The sequence below is a fragment of the Triturus cristatus genome, chromosome 2_1, assembly GCF_964204655.1.
Source record: "Triturus cristatus chromosome 2_1, aTriCri1.1, whole genome shotgun sequence".
Taxonomy (NCBI): Eukaryota; Metazoa; Chordata; class Amphibia; order Caudata; family Salamandridae; genus Triturus; species Triturus cristatus.
The window spans coordinates 1,070,654,424-1,070,679,028 of NC_140581.1; the positions used below are offsets into that span (position 1 = coordinate 1,070,654,424).

General features: G+C 42.7%; 1 protein-coding gene across 1 annotated transcript in view; it reads left to right on the forward strand.

The window, feature by feature from the left end:
• BANK1 (B cell scaffold protein with ankyrin repeats 1) overlaps nt 1–24,605 on the forward strand; it is a 2,329,074-nt gene that overhangs the window by 2,111,941 nt on the left and 192,528 nt on the right. The gene's annotated exons all lie outside the window — the stretch shown is intronic.

Sequence of the window (24,605 nt, forward strand, 5' to 3'; positions counted from 1 at the left end):
GGGGGGACAAGATTTTCTCTGAAATACATCCATCCGTTCTTCAACTTTCTCCAGTTCGGTGGCTATTACACCAATGGCAGAACTTTGGTAATTAGTAATAAAAGTAGTCTTAGTCACTTCCCCTTTATTCATTTAAGGTGCCATTGCCTTTTATAGCCCTCAATATGGCGACCAGAAGATATATCAGGGACCGAAATATAAAAGTCTTTGTGCAGCAAGGAGGCATGAAAAAGGCAGAAAATATCTGCATCATCAAGGAGAGAGAAAGAAAAGGATAAGATCAAACAGGACAGGAGGAGTAAACAGTTGCAAATCTTTGATTTATTTTGTTTATGAAATAATTACTGCTAGAAATTAAAGATGTGGTAGGATCAGAATAAATTAAGGAAAGATCTGAAAAAAATTAGGAAAGGTGAAGAACTTTGAGGGAGTGTGAACATGTTGGATACTTCTTGGATGAAATTGAGGAACCCGGGGCATCTCATACATGTATGAGAGCGGCGAAGCATGGACAGGCATGACGTGAAAATTGGGAAAACTACCCAAGTGGTGCGATGTATGGATCAAAAGTGCTCAGAAATGAGTAGAAGGCAAGGATATTCACTAATGTGGATGCTGTGTTAGGAAGGATAGAGTCAGAGCCTTTAAAAAATGACCATAGGATCACCAAATATATTTGCCAGCCTCCATTACTTTGAGCCATTAATATCAATGGGGCAACCCGGTTATGCACAGAACCTGGGGATAGTTACATTAAGTGAACAGTGGTTCTGCTAAACAATTTGTTTTGAACCTTTCTTATTTTATACTCAACAATGTGAGATCGCCAATGAATGGTATGCAAAAAGTCACCAAAATAATTCTCCAGTGTGAATTTCATAAACATCACCACTGGGTCTTCATCAGGACTGAGGACAAATTTTTGTGATGCCATGTAGGGTCAAATTATACAGACCTCATCTTTAATGGGAGATAGTCGTAGTCTCCTCTGTGAAAATTCTGAGGTAGAGGGGCAGTGTGTGCACCCTTGGCGGTCTTCGTCATCAGGCGTGGATGTGTCAATGACAATAAATTACGTTGACTCCTGTCTTAAAAAACAGGGCTCGACATCTTCGTTACCATAAATATGAAGGTTCCAAATACCTACACACTCCGACTTGGTGTGCTCAGAGTATGAAGGAGAAGAAATCTTTGATTGAATTGTAGATAAAGTGTATTTAGGTTTAGACGGAGCCGATTGCTTCTGAAAGTCCAATTTCTAAAATGTCAGGAGCAAACTTGCTACCTTGACTGCTCCGGCGTCTCACGCTCGGAGTGTAATGTAGAAACGTTCTCTCGGCGCAGAAGAACATTCGTACTCTATTAAAGTAAAGTAACGGGTCTGCCACACTGTTTGTAAGGGGTCGAAACGTCGACGTACATGGAAATCAAGCGTTATAGTCCAACTATCTATCAAATAAGATTTTTGTCTAAGTTAGGGCTATTCCACGAGAATATAACATTGATATAAATTGGTTGTGTTATGTATGTTCAATTTTTGTTCTGATTCTATTGTATTTGTGATTAATGTGTGTAATTGTTTGTACCCACTTAATGTGATTTCATTGTTTTCCCTTGTGTAATAACGCTGATTAGTCTTTCGTGTGTATATGTACTGGGTTACTTTATTTCACGTAACCAAGTAAGGGGCATATTAGCAAGACCGGCGATAGAATTATCACCGTTTTATCGGCAGGAAACTGCCGCTAAAACGGCGATAATGGGCTTGCTAATATGCGTTATAGAATTCCAATAGAAGCCCAGGTTAGAGGTCCTGCACATCTAACCTGGGCTTCTATTGGAATTATTTAACGCATATTAGCAAGCCCATGATCGTCGTTTTAGCGGCAGTTTCCTGCCGCTAAAACGGCGATAATTTTATCGCCGGTCTTGCTAATATGCTCCTAGGTCTTTATAATATATAAAATGATCCACATCTCACTAATTGGTAGTGGTTTGTTTCACTTTTACTTTAGCTGTTTGGAGAATTATTTTGGTGCCTTTTTTCATACCATTCATTGGAGATCTCACATTGTTGGGTATAAAATAAGAAAGGTTCTCGAGAAATTCATTACTTTGAGGGCAAGGAAAGGGTGATAAGAGCTGTTTATAATGATAAACTCATGTCATTCAATGGAAAAAGATACAAGTTTTTCAAGGTCTGTCTATTATTACACGACAGAAGCACAGAACCTTTTTCTCTTTGACAACCTACTTAAGTCAAAGGGGATCACAATTTCGAATGGGGCAATCCCCATGGACTTATTTTAAGTTGGAAATGAAAGCAATAGGCCATCAAGTCCCTAGCAGAGGCCTCATGCACTGTAGGTATCAACCCATGTTAATGGAGGACAGTGGTCAGGAAAACACATCAACATAGGCTCCAAAACGAGGAGATTTCACCAAGCTGCAACCCAGTAATTGATGCACTGCAGAGGACCATGATGGGCAAAATTGAGAAACATGCAAGACACTGGGCACAAGCAATGACCAGACTTGTAACAAAAGTAAGGATAACATGTATGTCATGGTAGTGCCTTGAGAGGGTGCGGTGGAGGGAATCTATGGAGCTAATCCAAATCCAATTTGAGATAGAAGCTGTGCCCTGAGGATGGTCGGACAGCAGTTTCATTCCATACATACAGTTAGCCCCTTTGAGCTGAAGGCTGATAATGTCAGTACAAAAAACCAAACTGCTATGGTTTATAGAATTAGGAATTGGGGTTGGTGAGTTTGTTCTTCCAGTTGGGAAAGGTAGGGAAAGAGGGAGAGGACATTTGATCACCTGATTCACTCCTGAAAGTTATACAGATCAGAAACAGTGAAACAAGCCACAGTGCAATAATGAGCACAACCCTTCCAATGGAACACAACACTTACAGTTAAAAGATACGATGGAGGATTGACGAGCCTTGTTAAATGCAGGAATATCTTCCATTATCTCTCTGTTAGAATAATGAAGACTCCAATGTACAAGAGAACTGTGTTTATTGGACCAAGATACTCAAGCACCAACTGACGTCTGGAGCTCACAGAACATTGTACTGTCAGCTCCACATGAAGGTTCTAAAGAGCAGAAAGCACCAAGAGGGAGAAGGAAGGAGGGGGGGGGGGAGTATGGAAAAAGGAAGGGACTGAAAGGGGGAAAGAGGAAAGGAAACTTTCAATACAAAGATTACAACATATCTCCCTTAACATAAGGAAAAATAAAGAGATAAGGGCAACCAATTTACAGACAACTCTGGAAGGAAAATTCTATTTAAATACATAGTACAAATTAACAGAATAGAATTACTTATCATAGTCAGCCTACCAGCATGGTGGCCAACAAATTCTAACCCCCCTTGGGCTCATGGGAGCTTTAGGCCTATTCATCCAATTTTTCATTGTTAGAAGGCAGAGGAAAACATACTTTAGTACAATGAGCCACATTGTCCATGCTCCAGGTACCTCCGTCCTCCAACACCACAGAGTTACTGTTGACACGTTTGATCCTTAAGGGTTTAGAAAATGAGGATACTTTATAACGATTGGCGTTAGGTCTCTTGATAACCACCCATTGACCTCAACACCATTCTCCACTAACAGTTCCCCATTTCTGGTTGCACCTATATTTGTAATCCTGTTGATGACGCCCAACTTTTTCCATGACTGTCTTCCTGTCTACCTAAACCAGACACTCCCGATTAAGCCAACTAGGAGTTAATTTTGAGCCAGGATTTCTCCCTTTAAGGGAGACGAATGGAGATACAACAGAAACTCCATTGTGCATGATATGATATGACCATAACATCTTCCTTACTGCGTCATCGCCAGGTTTCTGAGAGACAAGGGCCAATTGAATGGTGTTTTTTATCATCCTGTTGGCTTTTTCTACCAACCCATCAGCCTTGGGACAATAGAGTGAGGATTTGAGATGAGTACTAGACAATTTACCCAAAAATGTATTAATCTTGTCAGAAGTGAATTGAACACCATTACCAGTGACCAATGTGCTAGGCATGCCTTCTTTGGAAACAAATCCTTTAGAAACTCAATAAGAGAAGATGTAGTGATGGTAGTGTCTAATTTAGTAGAAATCCAATGAGAATGGTGCTCAATTAGCACAAACATGAATCTCTGGGAGTAATTAAGCAGGTTTAAAGGACCTATGATGTCAAGACCCAGCTTGTCCCAAGGTTTGGAAGGCACAGATACAGGAAGAAGTGGAACCTTACGAGTGACTTTGGTCTTGTCACTGCAGCCACATGCTAGACAATCCTTCACAATTTTCTCCACCATGGAGTCCATATTAGGAAACCAATAGTCATTTCTGATTTTACTTTTCGTCATGCTCCTACCAGGATGCCCCTCATGAGCTATCTCAATGATGTGTTTATACATGCCTTTGGCTGGAACAATTCTATTGCATCTATAAATATGAATATCAATGATAGACAACACGTCCCTCACAATCCTGTAAGGCCTAAGATTTTCAGATAGATCATTTAGATTATTGGGCCACCCATTACTGATCCTATCTTTAAGACTTGCCAGGATGATGTCATCTTGGACGCCTTTCTCCCATTTTTCTTTGCTAATTGCTGGTATATCAATTGAAAGAATGGCTTCTTCAGGAGGGTTAATCTAGGAATCCTCGTTAGTAATGGAAGTCTGGATAGACAATCTGCAACTTGATTCTTGCTACCAGGTGCATATATTATAGTGTAGTTTAAACCTTGTAATCCTAATACCCACTTAGAAATACGGGAAGTGGTCTTTGTAATGCACTTAGTGGAGAACATAGGAAGTAAAGGTTTGTGATCCATTCTCAAGGTAAATGGAATCCCCCACAAAAATAATTTAAGGTGATTTATAGCTCAATGTTCTAATTGTGATCACACTGTGTCATATGATGTTAACTTTTGCTGCCATTGTATCCCTGTCGCCCTCCCCGGTCCACTGCGGGTGATGTCCTGATTGTGTGGAGGGAGACCCAGGCGACTTCCGGTGTAGTGAGGTTAGCGGTCTAGTGGACGCTTCCCTCCAGGATATAAAACCGGATGCTCAGTCCGATGCGCAGCGGGCGCGCCGGCGGCGCGCCAAAGGCATGCCCGTCTGCGCCCGTCCGCGCACGGCCAGGACCAGGGCCCCCCCCCCGGTAGTTGCCCTGGAAATACACTTAGTTACAGCCCACAATCTCTGCATGGGATGCGAGGACGTTTTAATGCAAACTGTCTACATGCAATGAATATTGCTAATGGTCTCTCCCACTGTACTCCTTGTGATTTTGCTTTTCAGACACATAACAACATGGGGGGTTCTGTTATTCCCCCTTTCTCCATAAGATTGTTTCTCTTGAATTGCAGATCACTCCCTAGACTTTCAATTGAGCTTACATTATTATTGGATGAGGTAAAACCGGACGTTCTTTTTTTAACTGAGACTTGGCTTCACAGCGAAGCTGACCCTATTCTCGTCCAAACTCTCCCTCCGGGTAATCTAATTCTTAGGGCTGATCGTAAAATCGGCAGAGGAGGGGGTCCAGCTATTATTTTGAAAGAGATCTTTAGTTGTCGTACCACTACAACAACTCTTTTGGATTGTGAGAGCTTGGCCTTCGCTATAGACTTTTCCCCGATAAACACCTTCTCTGGCCTTTTAATCTATGGTCCCCCGGGGTCATAGGACAGTTTCTCACTAGCCTCTCCACTTCTATTTCTAACTTGGCCCTAGCCCCATCCAATTTCACTGTACTTGGAGATCTCAATATTCACTTAGAATATTTTTTTGATCATTCGGCCAAAGAGTTATCAATGAACCTCTTAGCATTTCAGTTAATCCAAAAAGGATTTATACCTACCCACATTAAAGATCATCTCCTCGACCCTGTCTTCAGTACCTTACAACAGCTGGTGGTTGGCACTCCTATCCCAATTCCGTGGACAGATCATTTTCTGATCCCTCTAGTTTGGGAGGTATGTGAACCTACCTTTCCTCCTGACAAAGTACCAGTGCTGGCACGAAATTGGTCAAGGCTTTCACCTTGCCTCTGGACCGCTGCTCTCGAGGCTACCAGACCAGCCAATGATGCTGGCCTGGATCTGGCCATCGACAATTTTAATAATTGGATCACAAGTTCTCTTGATTTAGTCCTCCCCAAGAGATACACTCATAAGAAATGTAAACCAAAGGTGGCACCCTGGTTCTCTTCTAAATTAAGAGAGCTAAAACAAACATGTAGAAGGTTAGAGAGAAGATGGAGGCAGAATTACTCTGAATCTAGGAAATTAGATTATAGAGAATCAATCAGAACGTACAAAACCGAAATCAAAACTGACCAAGCTATTTTCTATGAGGAGAAACTCTTTTCAGCTTCAAACTCTCCTAAAGAGATCTTCCGAATTGCTAAAACTTTAGTAACCCTTCCCCAGAAAGCTCCAATCCCAGAGGGGGCACAAATCCGTTGTAACAATCTTGCGGAATTTTTCCATCAAAAAATCCAAAATATTTACTTACCCATCCCAGCCTCTCGGAATTATCCAAGTGTCTGTCGAACTGCAGAATTTGTCTCGGAACCCCAGTTCTCGTTAGAGCAATTCCCTCTCCATAGATTCTACTTCACTTGATCCGATTATGTCTAAGGTAACCTCAGGCTCTCGAACTGATTCTGCACCCCCTCTGCCATTTGCCCTGGTTACCAACATTTTTCGTCCCATTATTTTGGACATATTAAACTCATCCATCTCTTCCGGTGCGGTCCCCCCTGCATGGAAATGTACCCGGGTGAATGCTCTCCTAAAGAAACCTACCCTTGACTAGTCCAATCTTACCAATTAGCTTCCCATCTCTCTCCTTCCCTGGATGAGCAAGCTGCTTGAGAAACATGTGAATACCATGTTAGTAGAGTACTTGGAGTCCAATCATCTTCTCCACTGTTCCCAAACTGGCTTTCGTCCTCAGTTAGGGACAGAGACTGCCCTTTTGGCAGTAACTGAGGAGGCGGTTCCGGTCTTTTCTCACTGACCGTTTTTTTCAGGTGTTTGAAGGAGATGTGGTGTCCAACCAGTTGCCGCTCAGCTGTGGAGTACCTCAGGGCTCGTCCCTGAGCCCCACGTTATTTAACGTCTATATGAGCCCCTTGGCTGAGATTGTCCATCCTTTCGGCATAAAGAGTATCACCTATGCAGATGACACTCAGCTTGTGGTGACATTAAACCACCCCGAGAGGTCATCCTGCTCCCTAGGTCCTTGCCTAGAGGCAGTTGTCGAGTGGATGGAACTTTCACACCTCAAGCTCAATGGGGATAAGACCGACCTAATGTTTCTCAGCAACTCCCCCTCCATCAACCCTGTTTCTTTCTGGTCGGACTGCCTTGGCCCTGCCCCAGACCCAAAACCCCAGATCAAGAGCTTGGGGATGTGGCTTGATAGTGCTCTCAGTTTTGATTTCCAGGCTACTAAGCTCTCAGCTACCTGTTATGGCCTAATGAGGTTACTGCGTAAGATCCTCCCCCTTCTCCTCTTCCACGCGAGAAGGATTATGGTTCAGGCTCTTATTCTCTCTCGCCTGGATTATGGTAATGCCTTATACCTGGGATCTCCTCATTTCACCTCACATAATCTCCAGGTGATCCAGAATTGTGCGGCCCGCCTGCTCCTCCAGATCCCTCGCAGGCAATCGGCTGAACCTGCCTTGAAGAGCCTGCATTGGCTCCCCGTTAGGGCAAGAATACAATTCAAGGCCATGTGCCTGGCCCACAAAGCCTTTTGGCGGAAGGGCTCGGTCATTACCCATTCCCTCATCACTCCTTACTACCCCTTGCGGAATATTCGTTCTAGTTCCTCCTTGTTTGCTGTCTCTGTTAAAATACGAAGATCAAGATGGGGTGGACGTTCTTTCTCTTCTAATGCCTCTAATCTTTGGAATGTCCTTCCTCTAAATCTTCGGAAGGATCCAATCTTATTGACGTTCCGGAAACTTCTGAAAACCTACCTCTTTAAGGACTCCTTCTAAGCTCTTTGTTCAATACCCATATGCACCGGTCTGCAGCGCTGGGAGGCCTCAGGGTAGCCATGCGCTATATAAATACAAATTCATTCATTCATTCAATAACAAACAAGTGCTTCTTTTTCTATTGTGGAGTAGTTACATTCCGGCTCCTTTAAGGTCCTGGATGCAAAAGCTATTACTCTTTCCTGGCCATCATCTACTTGCGTGAGTGAGGCATCTGTAGTTAGGGTGATTTTAGCATTAGGATTAGACATACCTAAAAGAGGTGCTTCCGTGATTCCTTGTTTGAGTTGTGTAAAATCATTTTGACATTGGGATCTCCATTCAAAAGGGGTACTTTTTTTGAGTAATGCCCTAAGTCAATGCAAATGATCAGCAAAATATTTGACATATTTAGACATGTATTCTACCAGGCCCAGGAAAGATTTAAGTTCTGCTTTGTTATAAGGAGCAGGAGCCAACTAGCCTGAGTCTACTAAACTAGTTTTTGGTCTTATTCCTTCACCAGAGATGGTGTGACCAAGATACACAACCGACTCATTTCCTATTTTACATTTGTCTTTCTGTGCGGTAAACCCAGCCTTGCTTAATTTCTTAAGTACATCCTCTAGCACTTCCTTATGGTCATCTTTTGACTCCCCATACATTGGGATATAGTCTTGAAAGCATAACACCTTGTCGGTCCCTTGCAATATGTGTTGCTTAACTCGCTGGAATACTGCCAGTACAGATGCTAAACCAAACGGCATCCTACAAAATTGGTATGTGCCAAAAGGCGTTATGAAGGAGGTGAGAGCTTTGGAGTGGGGATGGAAAGCTACTTGGTGGTAAGCCAATGAAAGGTCCAGGGCATTGAAATACTTTGCTCCCTGTATAACACTAAGCATTTCATTGATATTGGGGAGGGGATGTCTATCCACCCAAATGCTGGAATTGGGACCTCTAAGGTCAACACATAACCAAATACTCTTCCCTCCCTCTTTGGATGCTATCACAATGGGTGCTAACCATTAAGAGCTTTCAATTCTTTCAATTACACTACTAGCCTCTAGCTTGTCCAACTCTTTTTAAGGAGGTCCCTCACTAACAAAGAAACCGATCTAGCTTTATGTACAGCAGGTTTGTGTTGTTTTTTCAATTTTATTTTGTGAAGGAAACCTTTCAGTTAAACCAAACTTGCCAGAGAACACCTCTGGGAACTTTTCACATACTTCCATACCAACAGATCTCTCAACTAAATATACAGGTTCAGGTGCATTAGGATCCAATTTGATCGCTAAATCTTTTTAGTGTTTCAACCCTAACAGATTGAAGCCATTTTTTGTAGTATAAACGTTTCCGAGAGTGGACCTAGCCTTGAAACCAATATGCATGAGGAACATGGCAACCAAAGGTAGAGGGTCATTGTTGTAACCTCCCGGGTTGATGTCAAGAGAAAGTAATGTGTAGCCCTTGTTCTTCTAATTTTCCATAAAAGAACACTCATTAATCAAGGTATAAGGGTAACATGAGTCGTCAAGCACTGTATAGGGAACATCATCCAAAAGAATATTAAACTTGGGATAACTGTTTCCAGAAATGTCCTTGGGACTGAAAGGGGGAAAGGGGAATGTCAATTCCCAATACATAGATTACAACACTATCACTTTTAAACATATATGTTACTCTCATTCTCAGATAAAGAGTTTTCCTGAAAAACAATTTTCCTTAAACAATACCTCACAACAGGGGAGAAGAATATGGCATGTGTGGTGATTTAAATATGGCAACGGATGGTGACATATGTAAAACCCAGAACAGATACGGAGAGACAATAATCATCCCAGCATGCTTGGAGGCCTAGGCCCAGATTTAGTAACATTTGGCACAATGCAACACAGCAAGACAACAATATTTATTAAGATATGGCACATTCTTGCTCTCTTTGTGCGCTGGCACAATGAGTGCTGCCTAACACCAACGTAGGCACACTTGTGCCATGGCGCCAGGGTGCAGGATTGTTTTTGTGCCGGAAGAGAAACCTTCCTGCACAAAAACAATCCCCAGAAGCATTTTCCTCCTGTGTGCTGCAGAATGCAGTAATCTTATTAAACAGATGTAAACATATTACAACCTTTCAATATAGTTCTCCAAAGTCTGTATCAGGCCAGTTTCCCTAGAGAAGGCTATTAGACTTTCCAAATAAGAGAAAGATCATTGCCCCTCCCATCAGCACTCAAGGTACTTAGCCTGCAGCAGGAAGTGGTGGTCACATAAGTGTTCATGACTCTTAAGGTAGATATGGGTACATATATTATAGCCAAAGGGGGGTGGGTTGCCTGCACATAGCTATCATGGATCTCACCTCAGCATTCAACCGAGTTAATTGATCTAAGTTGTGTTCTCTTCTGGATGTGGGCATGGAAACTGAGTTAGTGGCCTTCTTACACTCCTCCCACTTCAACCTCTCAACCTCGGTGAGATATATTGAAAATGGCAGCTTGACTGCCTCCTCGAGGGGTACAGAGGGGTGTAAGGCAGGGGGGCATTTTGGCACTCCTGCTATTTACTTTATGCAATAATAATTTGGGGGAGGTTTTGTCAGTGGCTTGCAGGGATATTCCCAGGGCGGGTTCCAAACTCATTCCAGCCTTGTTATACACAGATGATGTGGTTCTGATTGCATGGACTGCTGTGAATCTCCAAAATCTGCTGAATGCCTTTATTGATTTGATGGATTCCCTAGATCTGTCAACCAACTATACTAAATCACATACAATGACAGTTGGCAGTCAGAAGGTCGCTGGACCCAAGGTTTTTGGTATTTTGTTAAAGAGGTCAAACTTACCAAAGTCTCTACCTTCCCTTATTTGGGGGTAGAATCATGGATTGCACAAACATCCCTTAAAAATAATATTTTATTGAGGGCAGTAGGTGCGACAGTGGATTTTGCCAAAAGACTTTGGGCCAAACCGGTCCAAGCCCTAGTAAAAGTGTATTGAGATAAATGTATTCCAATGGCAAGTTATGGGTGTGATGTTTTGAGGTACAAGGACATTGGAAAGCTTCAGGTAGTTGAAATAAATATTTACATAGACTCCTTGCTGTTCCTTCTAGCACTTCCTCGTTTATGGTGCATGAAGAGGTTGGACTAGAGTATATTTCTGATCTCATTGCGCTGGCACCCATCACACAGTGGCTTAGAATTTGGTCCAGTCTCTCCTTTAATCTAAATCAAATAGTGATTGAGGAGTACAGATCACTTGTGGGCACACAGCATATCCTATGGCTTGGTAGTAAATGACAAGTTGGAGAGGGTGGGTTGTATAGATTTGTTCACTATTCCTAGACCACTACGCCCAAGGGAGATGCAGGGCCTAAAAAGCCTGTTTTTATCTAGTTGGCAATGTGTAAGAGAGGGAAAGAAACTTTCTAAACCCACCGTCAAACAGTACATTTTGCTAAAAACTAGCTCTCAGGGGAACCTTATTTATTGATAGTAAACAACGCCCACCATGGTTTCCTACTGACAAGGTTCAGGTTTAATACAATACACTGGTTTTTAGATGTCCCCAAACAATTCCACAAGGCTGTAAATTTAAAGTTGTGTCCTTGTGATAATTTCTCGGAGCAAGACACTATCCACTTTATATTTTTTTGGGATTTTTACTTCACATCAATGCACAGATTTATTTTTCCCACTTGTAAGACATAACCAGTTTAAATAAGTGAGACCAGCCTTGCTGTATCTACAAATGCTCTCCTCCCCCTTGGTCTGCTTAAGCTTCTTGCCTGGTACCCTTAGACGCAGGAAAAAGTTATTTAACGACTAGAGGGGGGGTTTTCATTTAATTATGCTGCTGGTTTTATTACTTTTAATAAGTGTACTGTGATATTTATTACATTTTTATGGATAGGCCTACGAAGGGTCAGGACTGGGGATTGTTTTGTTACTGCACTTCCTGTCCTGATCCATTAATGATGCACTTAAAATTAATGTTTAAATGACCAGATTGATGGTTGATAGGAAGCCACGAGCATCTCTGGCTAGCATAGCGGACCCAAATTTCTAGGATTTTGCTGACAAGTTTTTGCTTGATGAGCCATTCATATTTTTTCTATACGACCATCATTTTAGCCTAGTTTTTAATTAAGATTTGCACAGTATTAGATTTGCATATTTTAATATGAATTGTTAGTTTTATTGTAAGTATCGAATACGAAAAACCTTTCTTGACAAACGGAACCCTTTGAAAATATTGCTAAGGCATTTTGTAATGGGCTGTTCATGAAGTTTTATTGTTGTAAAACTGGTAGACAGTATCAATGGCTTGTTTTTAAGTAAAGGTGTAAAGCATGCGTATCAAGTTTTTTTTGCAATTTACATGTGCTTCTATGGTCTATATTGGCTGAATAAAGAGTTATTGAACTGAACTGGGTAAGCAGTTAAAGAGAAGGAGGTTGTTTTTGGGTGACTTTAGGTACAGTATAAATATCTAGCCTAGGATTTTGTGTAAACAACACTTTTAATAACACTTCATATATCTTAAATACATTACAATATAAAGACAATCAGATCAAATAGAAAATACACAATACCGAACAAAATACTCAATAATATTGATTAGAGGTACTATAAACTTGGAATTTCACAACAAAAATGGCAATCTCAACTGGAATGGATCATAATGGAGGAAGGAAACAGTTAGCTGTCATCAACCCTTCCTAAAGAAAGTTCTAATGGAGTGGATGGTGGCATCTGGGTGAGGTTGAGGGGAATGATGTATTAATATAGAGGAGACTATTATTTGCTTCTGTTGATGTTGGAGAGGTCTATTGCTTATTTCGTGGGCTCACAACAATATCCTTCCATGATACGGTTTGTATTTTTGGTAATGTTTGAAAACTTAATAAAAACATCCTGATATAAAAAGAAAATAGCAATGTTACCTTATAATAGGTAGAGCAAATGTAAACACAATACAGTACTAAAACCAGGGGCACTGGCTAAATACTATGCAATCTTTGTTAATAGTTCTAATAATTACAAAGCTGTACTTTTTGTGAAGCTCTGATGTTTCTCGTTTTGAGGAACAAAAACAATTGGAAGTTGATATGCTTTTCCAGCATTTTTGCAAATGCCGGGAGCTGTGAGAGCCTTTATTTCACTGGAATATTAGGATCCACTTTTCTGTTTTTAAGAATCAGAGGGATCTGTTTCCAGCTTTCCAGCAAGGATGCTGAATGGAAAGAAGAATTCAGAATTAGATAGAGAATGGGAGGGATTGTGTAAGCTCCTAGTTTGAGGATTGACGGGGGGCATTGATCTGTAGGTGGACATTACGGTAACCAAACTGTGGTACACCCAGTATATTATTGTTTTTGAGGAACAAAGACAATTGGTGGTTTATATGTATTTCCCGCATCTTTGCAGATGCTGGGAGCAGTGAGATGGACCTTTAATTTGCTGGAATGATAGGATCTGTGTTGCTCTTTTTAAAAATTGGAGTGACCTGTGCCAATTGTCCAGTTTTTACGCAAGGATGCTGAGTGCATAGAAGAGTTCAGGATCTGACAGAGAAAGCAAACAATTGTGTTGACTTCTACTTTGAGGATTGACGGGGGCATAGGTCTGTAGGTGGGCCAGATTAACATCTGCACATGAGACATAGGGCCCGACTGTGAGTTTGGCGGTGTGGGAGCAGGCTGCCATGCCACCGCCCTGATCCCACACCACCAAACAGGGCTGCCCACCATATTACGAGTTTCCTCGTAGTCTGGTGGGCAGTCTTTTGGTGTACCCATGGTGGTGCCTTTCAAAAGGGCACCACAATGGGAATGTCAAAGCCTGTTCCTGTACGGCATGGACTGTGAAATCCAAGCCATGCAGGAAAGGAAATGCATGCAGACAGGGGGGGTGGGGGGGCACACCATGTGTCCTCCTGCAAGCATGGCCCTGAGGAAAGAGGGGGCCCTGTAGGGCCCCCTTTGTTTCCTCACCACCACCCTTTCCAATCCGGGCTCATCGCCGTGGTTAAGGTCTGGGTGAGGAAACGTGTAATACGCTTGCTGGTACCGCAGCACCACCGCCAAGCATATTGTGGCCTCAGGACCGCCACACCAGCACCAGGAATTGTGGATCCCTGGTAGCAGTGGTGGTCCCATGGTGGTCCGACTGCCAAAGTTGTAATATGGAGGTCGGACCGCCGGTGCGCACCCCCAACACAGTATCACGGTCCCCAGACCGCCAACCTCAGAATCAGGCCCTAAGCATTTCAGAGTGTGAGATTGGTAAAAATTCTCGAAATGGAGAGAGTCAGTGGGAGTATTAAAGGAGTTTTGAATAGCAAGAATTCTAGTCTTAAAGAATAGGCTAGTAAGTCACACATAACTTGTGTATTGGAGATCTGGTTAGTAGAAGTGGGGTGCATCATAGATTTTCCTATTGAGAATATTTCATTGGAAGAATGATTGGCTGATTCAATCTTACTATCTAACTGAAGTAAAAGGTAGATTTTGCCAATTTGATTTATAGTATATTTTGTTTGCTGCACGATGTAGCTTTTTCTGTTTAAATGAGGGTGTTCTGATATTTCCTTTTAAATTGGTCACACTTTTTTTTGAGAAGTATAAGGCATGAAACCAGGGAGCCATCTTGATCCTGGACGCTCATTTTGTGCTTTTTAAAGGAGCTACAGTGTTGAGAGTGGAAGTGAACCATTTGTGGTTTGATTTGGAGTCTGCCGCAATATTGCCAGTCAGCTGAGGCTGGTTGCGGGCTAAGGTTGTATTAAATGTATTTGCTTAATTTATTTTGTGCCAAGGTCTATCCATTGAGGTGGTCTTCGTACTGTTGCTATTTGTACGTGGTACCCCAATGGAGAAAGGATGTTTCAGTTGATCACTCCAAATTAGTGGTGTCACAGTCGTGCAGTTAACATTGACTGTGTTACTAAAGAAAATGACTAGGGTGTGCCCTGCTATATGTGTAGTGTGGATAACTAATTAGGATAAGTTTGGTGTGGATATTTCTTCTAGAAACTGATTCACAGGTCCATCTAGCCTGTCGTCGATCTGTTAATTGAAATTCTCAAGACTCATGCAATAGAAGGCTCTATTAAGATGTGGTCATAGTCTATCTACCAACTCTTTGGCAAATAACATGGTGTTACCAGGTATTCTGTATATTAACACACCAAAAAGGGTGTAACTGGGGGTTTGTTTCAGTGATAAGATTAAGGCCTCAGAATTCAAAATGTCAAAGATATTGGTTATAGTACACACTTAGGTTTATTTAAAAAGGATGGCCAGACCACCTCTATTTCTCACCTCCCGATTGAGGTGTAATAGGGAGAAGCCTGTAGGGATTTCAGACATAGATCTGTGTTTGGGGAGGTTCATGACATTAATTAAAAATAAATGAAAGAGCATGTTCCTGTTAGGGATCCTAGAAGTAACAACCTCGGGAAATCGGCACAGTGAAAGAAGCTCACGTCTCGAATAAAGAATGGAATGGGACTTCAGTCGGCCAGTGTAGGTGGCAGTAGGTGTGGTCCAGGCGTGGAAGGGAGCCAACTGTCTTGCCTCTGGGCCTGCGCTGGGCACAAACAGGATTCCGTAGTACAGTAAATGTGCTGCCTCCAAAGCAGCTACAAACTTACGGCTGCCATGGAGGCAGCGTATTTAGTGAAATAAGGAGCGGCTGACTTAAAGCCAATCCAGGTTTCACAGTACAGGCGGCATGCTGTCACTTTAAAGGGGGAGAGTGATTCCACTACAGGCAGATGTAGTGAGTGACAGCACACATCTGCAGGGGAATGCCTGAAGGGTCCATGGGACCCTCCCCCCCAGATAGCTGCTTTCAGGAGGTATACTGACAGTGTGCCTCCTAAGGGCCTGTACATGTCTGCACCCACATCCATAATACGGCGTGGGAGCAGAGACAAAACGATTCCCTAATTTGCATGGGTCCTGGCCCCATGCAAATAAGGAAACCCACTCTGATGACAGTGCTGGTGCTACATCTCTATCAGTATTACAGAAGGAGACGCACAAGCATCTGTGCTCTTTTCTGTAATGCCATTGTACCCCAGGGGCTCGCAAAGGGGGCACAAGCACTCTTTCCACACCTGGGGCACAATGTATAATATGGTCCAAGATCTGTAGTCAGCATCGAATTGTAGACACATGTCCACAATTCAGATTAGGACCAATCACACTGAATAGCATTCCAGAAAAGTAATTGATAGCAATGATCTTTGGTCACTAACACCAAAAGATACACATTTCCGTCAGTTTTCTTGTAATTGAAGGGAACAGAACCACCGTTCTTTAAGCACCAGTGGCATTCATTACTGGCAGAAAAGCATACGTTTTCAAAACAATAATCATTTGTGCAACCAATAAAAGTAAGTAACCATTATCTTATCACTCTGCAGTATCAGCATATAATTTGAATGCTGGGCTGACAGTCACTGGCTTCTAGCCCAGCAAACTACAAGTCTTGAAACAAAATGTACATTGAGTCATCATTTTCTTCCCTTAATTGTACTGTTAGTGATAGAATAGAGACATCTATCCTAGAGATATACAATAAATATTAATTAAACAAGACGTGAAAAGAATACAAAACTTAAAACATCACTGGTATGGATAAGCAGGAGTAACAAAAAATATCATGATCGTAACAGAATTTGTTGTAAAGAAGGAATCACATCAATAAAACAGTCACTTAGAACAAGAGCTGGGCAAGGAAAAAAGGGCCTACAGGCAAAAGGACTAGTAACAGAGCTTTGTACACAATGAGAGAAATTACAACAGTGAAGCACTTACGGAAATGTGTAACTCCTTGTTCCTTAGCCTCAAGACTAATGTGAAAAATGGCTTTCTCCTAATCATCGCTGACATTGTGCACACGGAAGATCTTGTTCTCTTGGTGGTGTTTCACAGTTGCACGATGGAACATGGCTGCCAAGGAAGTTGTCCTATTTATAGAGGGGTGGGGACACTAGGAGCTGATTATTAGGTCCAGTGACCCTTGCTCCCGAAAAGTAACTAGTACACAACGGGAGTCACTGTTCCTAGTAGAGGAGGAAAGAGGAAGAAACTTTTTTTGTGTGCTACTCTACCTGTGGGAGACAGTGTGTCCTCATCATAATGCCCTCACACACCCCGAAGGATGTCATGCTTCATCATTTGGGCTTTACTCCTCATCGGGCTGGTGCTGCAATGCCCTACGGGTCCCCCGAGGGTCTCTTTATCAGAGATCTTTTGATAAGAAGCTGTTTGGGTGCGTGGGTGTAAGTGGCAGTGAAGTCTAAAGTGGTGTGTTAAAAAATGACTGGAGGGAGAGTGGGTACTATTTATTAGGGTGATCCCGCTGTCATTGTTAAAACAAAGTGTTTAGTGCTTCTCTAGGGGATATTATGTCCCTCTGTATCTGGGTAGATGTCCCTAATGGACATATATAACGGTCAACGTGTTTCGCACTGTATGTGGCCTCAGAAGGAGATCCATAGCGCTTCCTCAAACTTGGTGGCACTGGTTAGTTCAGGCCACCATTGATACTAAAATTGACCTTCCTTTGGTCCTGAAGAAGCGCTTTGGACCTCCTTCTGAGGCCACATACAGCGCAAAACATGTTGACCGTTATATATGTCCATTAGGGACATATACCCAGCTACAGAGGGACATAATATCCCCTAAAGCAGCACTACACACTTTATTTTAACAATGACAGAGGGATCACCCTAATAAATAGTACCCACTCTCCCTCCAGTCATTTTTTAGGTCTCGCCTGGCGTGGGCTGCGCACATGCGCAGTCTCGCTGATGAGATTTAATGATTTTGGGTATTTTCTGTAAAGGGCATTAAGCCCCGCCCCTCTTTTCCATTGGCTGGCATCACCGTTTATGCTAAATGGTGCCAGCCATTGGAAAAGAGCTGTTCATGACGTTTACCTTCGGCTTTTTGAGCCGTCTCATTTGGACGGGCTTGTCTGCCTTCCTTGCGTCGTAAAAGGATTCTTATCTTTATGGGGCCATATGTTTAAACACATGGCCCCATAAAGACAAGCGATCCTCTTTCACTTTCGGGACCGCGTCATGCTTGTTCAACTCGCTAGAAGCAGCAAAGTTATTTTAAAATTCTATGAGGTAAGCCAAAAACCTTCTTTATTTCTGTGCAGCGAAAGGCATTACTGAGAGCAAGATGGATTGACGTCTGTTGACGTTAGATGCTTGGGGAACGTTACTCCGCCAAGACCCAGCCCCCCCCCCCTGTAAATCCAACATTGTTCAGGCTCACTGTGGATGGCGTCATTTCCGTTTCCGTAGCTTATTATTTTACCACTCCTGGGATTGCGGTATTTCACCTGTGATCCATTCGCTTCGAGAACATTTCTTTTACTATGTCAGGTGTGCTCAAATCAAGTAAGTTTGCCTGAGGTTTGTCTAATTATACCTTCACTTTGTGTCAGACGGGTACATTGCCGCCTCTTTTGCTGTTCCTCAGAGGAGCGAAGCATGTTCCTCATGCCCCTTTATTATTCCTTTTACTGCGCTGTCCTCTTTATGCCAGATACAGCAGAAGCCCCCACCGCTTGACAAGGCAGGGCTGTTTTTGTTACACCTCTTGCACCCTATTTCCCAGCTGCCTCTACCAATACATGTGGTATATTCTTTATTTTTTGTGTACTGTACAGTTTGGTGGAATTGTTTTTTTGTAAAGTTTTAAGACAACCCCATGTTAACACTTTACAAAAGTATTTAGTATCTTTCTCAAAAGTGTGCTTGTCAGAGGGCTTTATGTCGATAGGAAGGAAGCAGAGCTGTGTCAACCACAAAGCCTACGCCTAGGATAAGATTTGTAGAGAGACTGTAATGATGAGCTTGATCCATTTCATATGTCAGCAGTGTAGATTTATTCAGGAACACAGCAGGATCAATACAACAGCACCAACCGATCAGCCATCGTCCCCGCTCTGGAATGGATGATACATCACTCGATGCATCACTCCATTCCATGACATGGACAAGATTCCAAACAGTACTAGCACACAGCTTACAGATTATAACACATCCCCCTCCCAATAAAATAAAGACAGAACAAAACATATTCACAATAAGAGCTTACTTCCAACAAGGTAATAAGAAGAATAACCATACAATAAGGCAACCTGTGAAAAAAAACAGCATTGATTAACACAGAAAAACAAAGTAAGAAGAACAAAGCATTAGTACAATACATAGTCCTTCAATCTAACGGGCACACTCCTACACCTTGGAGAATAGTTGGAAATCTCTCCGTCAAGAACATCCCCTCCACCAGAGCGACTCCCATCAGATAAAAAAGATCCCGGGGATTCCTGGAATCCACCAGTGTATCTGACTAGTCTAGACATACTCCACCAGCAGTCCGTGTTAACCTTCACCACGTTCTTTCTGATGGCAACAATGGTAAAAGGACCCAGAAAACCAGATCTGCCTTTATGAGTATGTTTAGGATTTTTCACTAACACCTGGTCACCAACGCACCACTTTTTGTATCTCACACCCATCCTGGAGTCATAACTTGACTTATATTTGTCCTGATAATTAGAAATTCTGGTACGTCTCGTGGCTGCAGACATACCACTCTCACTACATGGAGGCAGCCAACTAGGATTCAACTTGGAAGAGGCTTTTCTCCCTCTCAAAACTTCAAAAGGAGATCTCAGAGTAACAGCATTGGGTGTAGTACGATGAGCCCACCATGTATCTCTCAAAACAGTGCTGAAGGATAATTTTGATTCAAGGGCTCGTTGAGCACATCCTTTAACCACTCTATTCATCCTTTCGGCTAGACCATTGGCCTGAGGTGAATATAAAGCTGTCTTTTGATGAACAATATTAAGATCTTTAAGAAAACTGCACATCTCATGAGAGACAAACTGGACCCCATTATCAGTGACCAAGAACATTGGAACCCTTTCAGACACAAATACATCCTTAAGAAAATCTATCACCGTTTTTGTGTTAGCCACTGACACATACTTAGTGATCACCCACTTAGAGGTATAGTCCACAAGTAAAAGAACAAACCTCTCAAAAGAAGGCAAAAGTTCGAATGGACCAACTATGTCCAAACCCAACTTTGACCACACTCTATCTGGGACTTCAACAGGAGACAGGGGAGCGTTATTAGGAGTGTGAGATTTGTCATTGGAGGCACAAGACAAACAGTCCTTAACAACACACTCAATCATATGATCCATACCGGGCCACCAGTACCTTTCCCTCACTCTGGCTTTCGTTAGACTCCTGCCCCAATGACCCTCATGAGCAAGGTTGACTATTCTGTCCCTGAAAACATTGGGAGGAATTACTCTGTCACCTCTCATGAGATTATCGCAGTAGAATGATAACTTCTCTCTCACAGCCCAATAGGGTCTCATATCTTGATCAAAGATCTTATAATCAGGCCAACCATGACTTACCCATCCTCTGAGAAGAGAAAAATCTTTGTCATTACCCACACCCTCCAACCACTCTTCAGACGAAAAGGCAGACTCAGCAACCCAAAGTACACACTCAACTTCATCACATTCTGAGATCTGACCGACAGGCAACCAAGAGAGACAATCAGCAGATTTATTGCTCAGACAGGGCATATACTGAACAATAAAATTAAACTCCTGGAGACCCTCACTCCAACGCTTGAGCCTGGGTGTGGTGTGCTCATTATGGCGGCACGAGAAGACCTGCACTAAAGGGCGATGATCCGTTCAGACCAAAAATGGAATCCCCCAGAGATAAAATTTAAAATGTTGCACCGCCCAGAACACACTCAAGGCTTCTCTCTCAATACACGAGTAATTGACTTCTGCATCCTTAAGAGCTCTGGAGGCAAAAGCAATTGCTCTGTCTTCACCATCCACAACTTAAGAAAGAACAGCCCCTAAGCCTTTAAGACTAGCATCCGTTGTCAAAATGGTTTTGCGATTAACATCAAAATGTCCTAAAGTGGGCATTTTGCCAATTTCACACTTAATGCAATCAAAAGCTTTCTGACAATCATCGGACCAGGCAAACTGTGTCCCCTTTTTGAGCAGAGCCCTGATAGGCTCAGCTACACTTGCAAATCCTTGTATAAATTTTGAATAGAACTCAGCGAGTCCCAAAAAACGACCTCACTTGATCCTTGTCTTGAGCAGTGGGAGCTTTCACAACACTTTCCGCAAGTTCCAACTTGGGTTGAATGCCCTCTCCCGAAATCACGTGACCTAAATACATTACAGAGCTCAGTCCAACACGGCACTTTTGTTTCTTTACTGTGAGTCCTGCATCTCTCATCTTCTCTAACACACTATAGAGGATAGCACCATGTTCTCTCTCATCCTTCCCATATATCAGGATATCGTCCTGGAAAAACATGACATTGGGTATTTTCCCGAGCACCATTTTCATGACCCTCTGGAAGCATGCCGCCGCAGACGCTAACCCAAAAGGCATCCGCAAAAAGCGATAAGCCCCCAGAGATGTCACAAAAGATGTGAGGTGCCTCAAATCTCTGTGTAACACAACCTGGTGGTAGGCCGAAGATAAATCTAATACACTGAAGATTCGAGCTCCCTTGAGAATGCTGGGAGACTCAGATATGTTGGGTAGGGGCTGGCGATCCACCCAAACCCATTCATTCAACCCCCTCAAGTCCACACACATCCTGACGCTTGCCCCCCCATCCTTAGGGGCAAGAACAATGGGGGCAAGCCACTCCGAAGCTTCAATCTCTTCAATAATTCCTAAATTAAGCAATCTATGCAGTTCAGCTTTGAGTGGTTCAACCATCATATTGGGTACTCTCCTCACCTTGTGCACACACGGAATAGCCCTTTCCTTAAGGATAACGCTGTGTTCAAACCCCTTAAGGCACCCTAATGTATCCGAAAAGACCTCAGGAAATGTGTCAAAATATTCACAACTCGGATTAATAGGGTCTACTAACATAACTTGATCTTTGGGATCCTTAGCACAGGGGTTAAGCATGATACCTCAGTCACGCTGATGCCTCCACCCAAGTAAATTGTCTCCTCTTTCAGCCACATAAACTTTGCCCACAGATTATCTGTCCTTGAATTTGATACTGGCTTGAACATAACCAAGAACATTTATCTTAGAACCACCATAACTAACAGGATTGATATCTGGTGGCGATAGAGTCATGTTGTCCAGACCCACACACTCATCCCACTGTCTATTACCAATCATGGTAAAAGGCGAACCTGAGTCAGCTAGGACTGTGAAATTATGACCATCAACTGTAATTTTGCATTCTGGCATTGTTATTTTACCCGCATCTACTTCTCCATCATCAGCCCTAACATTCAAAAGAACAGTGCGCACTACTTCAATATTTTTCTGTGGGTTACGGGCTTTGTCAGAGGCTTTGCAAACTCAAGCATAATGCCCTTTGACACCACATTTGTTACACACTGCTTCCCTGGCAAAACAGTGCGGGTAATTAGAGAAATGCGAGAAACTTCCACACCTCATACATTTAGGTTTAGAACATGTCGTTGCAGCTTTGTCACCAGAACTACCACCCATATCAGTTGAAGGATTGTCACGCTCCACTTTGCTTGGAACACCTTTGGAAGGAACACGCACGCGTGTGTCCTTCTCAATAGTCTTGGTATTGTCAGAGGTGGAAATTTTAGCTAAACTATTGCAAGTCTCAGGATTGTTGCCCTCTTCTACGACGTGCACCTCACCGAGCTTCTGACTTTTATCTTCTGTATTCTTTCTGATTTCCTTCACCCACGTGGAAGTGTTCTCCATACCTTCAACGATGGCTACTGCCTCAACCAAAGAAGGATTTTTTGACAATAGTTTTTCTTGAACACAAACACTGTTAGTGCACCTCACTAATTGGTCTCTCACCAACGAGTTCGAAAGATCACCAAACTCGCACATACGTGCAAGGGTCTTCAAAGACGCAACATAGCTGCCTACACGTTCCAAAGGATCTTGAATTCTGCTAAAAAACATATGTCTTTCCAGGATCACGTTGATGCGGGGACCAAAATACCTTCCAGCATGGTCAAAGACATCTCGTATACATCAGCAGGGGAACCATCACCATTACCAATTGGGATTGGGTCCATGCTATCATAGATATTCCTTCCTTCCACACCCAAGTTATGAAGGAGAATGGCTTGTTTCCTAACTGCCGAAAACTTCTCCTCACCAATGGCAACAATGTACGAGTCAAAAAGATTTTTCCATCTTTTCCAAGGGAGAATTGGGTCACCTTTCTCTGATAAAAAGACAGGTGGTTGTGACATGCTAGTGGATAAGGCCATTGTGATACAAGTATCTCTTCTTTACTCTTTATACACTTATAATAGTGGTATAATAAATAACTCCTAAAAGTCCTAACAGACCAAAAGTCTCATAGTAAAGACCAGTTCTTGGGGCATGTTACGCTGTTGAACATGTGCATAAATTATTGTCCCAACAATTAATGCACACAATGCAGATCGTGGATATTTTCCTACTTTCCCTTTCCTTGTTTTTGTTTGATTCCTTACCAGTTTATAAAGTCCATGCAAATCTGTAGTGCACGTTAGCACCGTAGTCGTGTTCACATAACGTGTTGTCAAAAAACCCCCAAAAATTCCTTCGTTTCTTCAGGGTTGTCAGGGTAACCAACAACAAAATGGCCGCCGGAGTGACGAGGCAACGTAAAGATGTGCGTTTCAACACTTGCGTTCCAACTCTCTCAGAGCGCGCACGAAGAACTCCATCAGCGCAGAACTGAAAGCTGGCGGAACCGGCTCGTGGGGCCCAACGGTAAGACTCGCGCACACCCAATTAAGGGTAATTCTGAATTGGTTAAACTTGTTTACACCCAAAAAACTTACGCACTAAACTCACGTTTGCATCATCCAACAGTCCGTTCTCCTATTATCCGTCAGAGAAGTCCAGGGTTTAAGCGAAACGAACTATGAAGTTCAAGTAGGGGAATTGGTGCTTTAACCGTGTTGCCTGTCCCCAATCAGGTAAAGTCTACTCGTCGCCAGTGTAATGATGAGCTTGATCCATTTCATATGTCAACAGTGTAGATTTATTCAGGAACACAACAGGATCAATACAACAGCACCAACCGATCAGCCATCGTCCCCGCTCTGGAATAGATGATACATCACTCGATGCATCACTCCATTCCATGACATGGACAAGATTCCAAACAGTACTAGCACACAGCTTACAGATCATAACAGAGACCCTCCAGGATTTTACTGTAGGTGCAGAGATAAATGGCGTAAGAGATACTGTGGTGGATGGTGCATGGCTGCTGAGGGTGCCAGGCTGCTCTCTTGGGAATTGTTTCCGCAGAATGTAATTTGCCAATCTGCCAAAACCACATCCTTGAACGCGATGGCTCAATGATCCATCGCAAAACTCATCCGCATCTGAGCAAACAAAAAAGAAACCAGAAAACTCATTTTTTTAAACTGAAAACAAACTGTTAGAAAAAAGCGTCTATCATTCACAAATTGGGCAGGAACGCCTGGCTAGTCTGTAGACTTGCTCATGTGTTTGTGGTTTTGCAA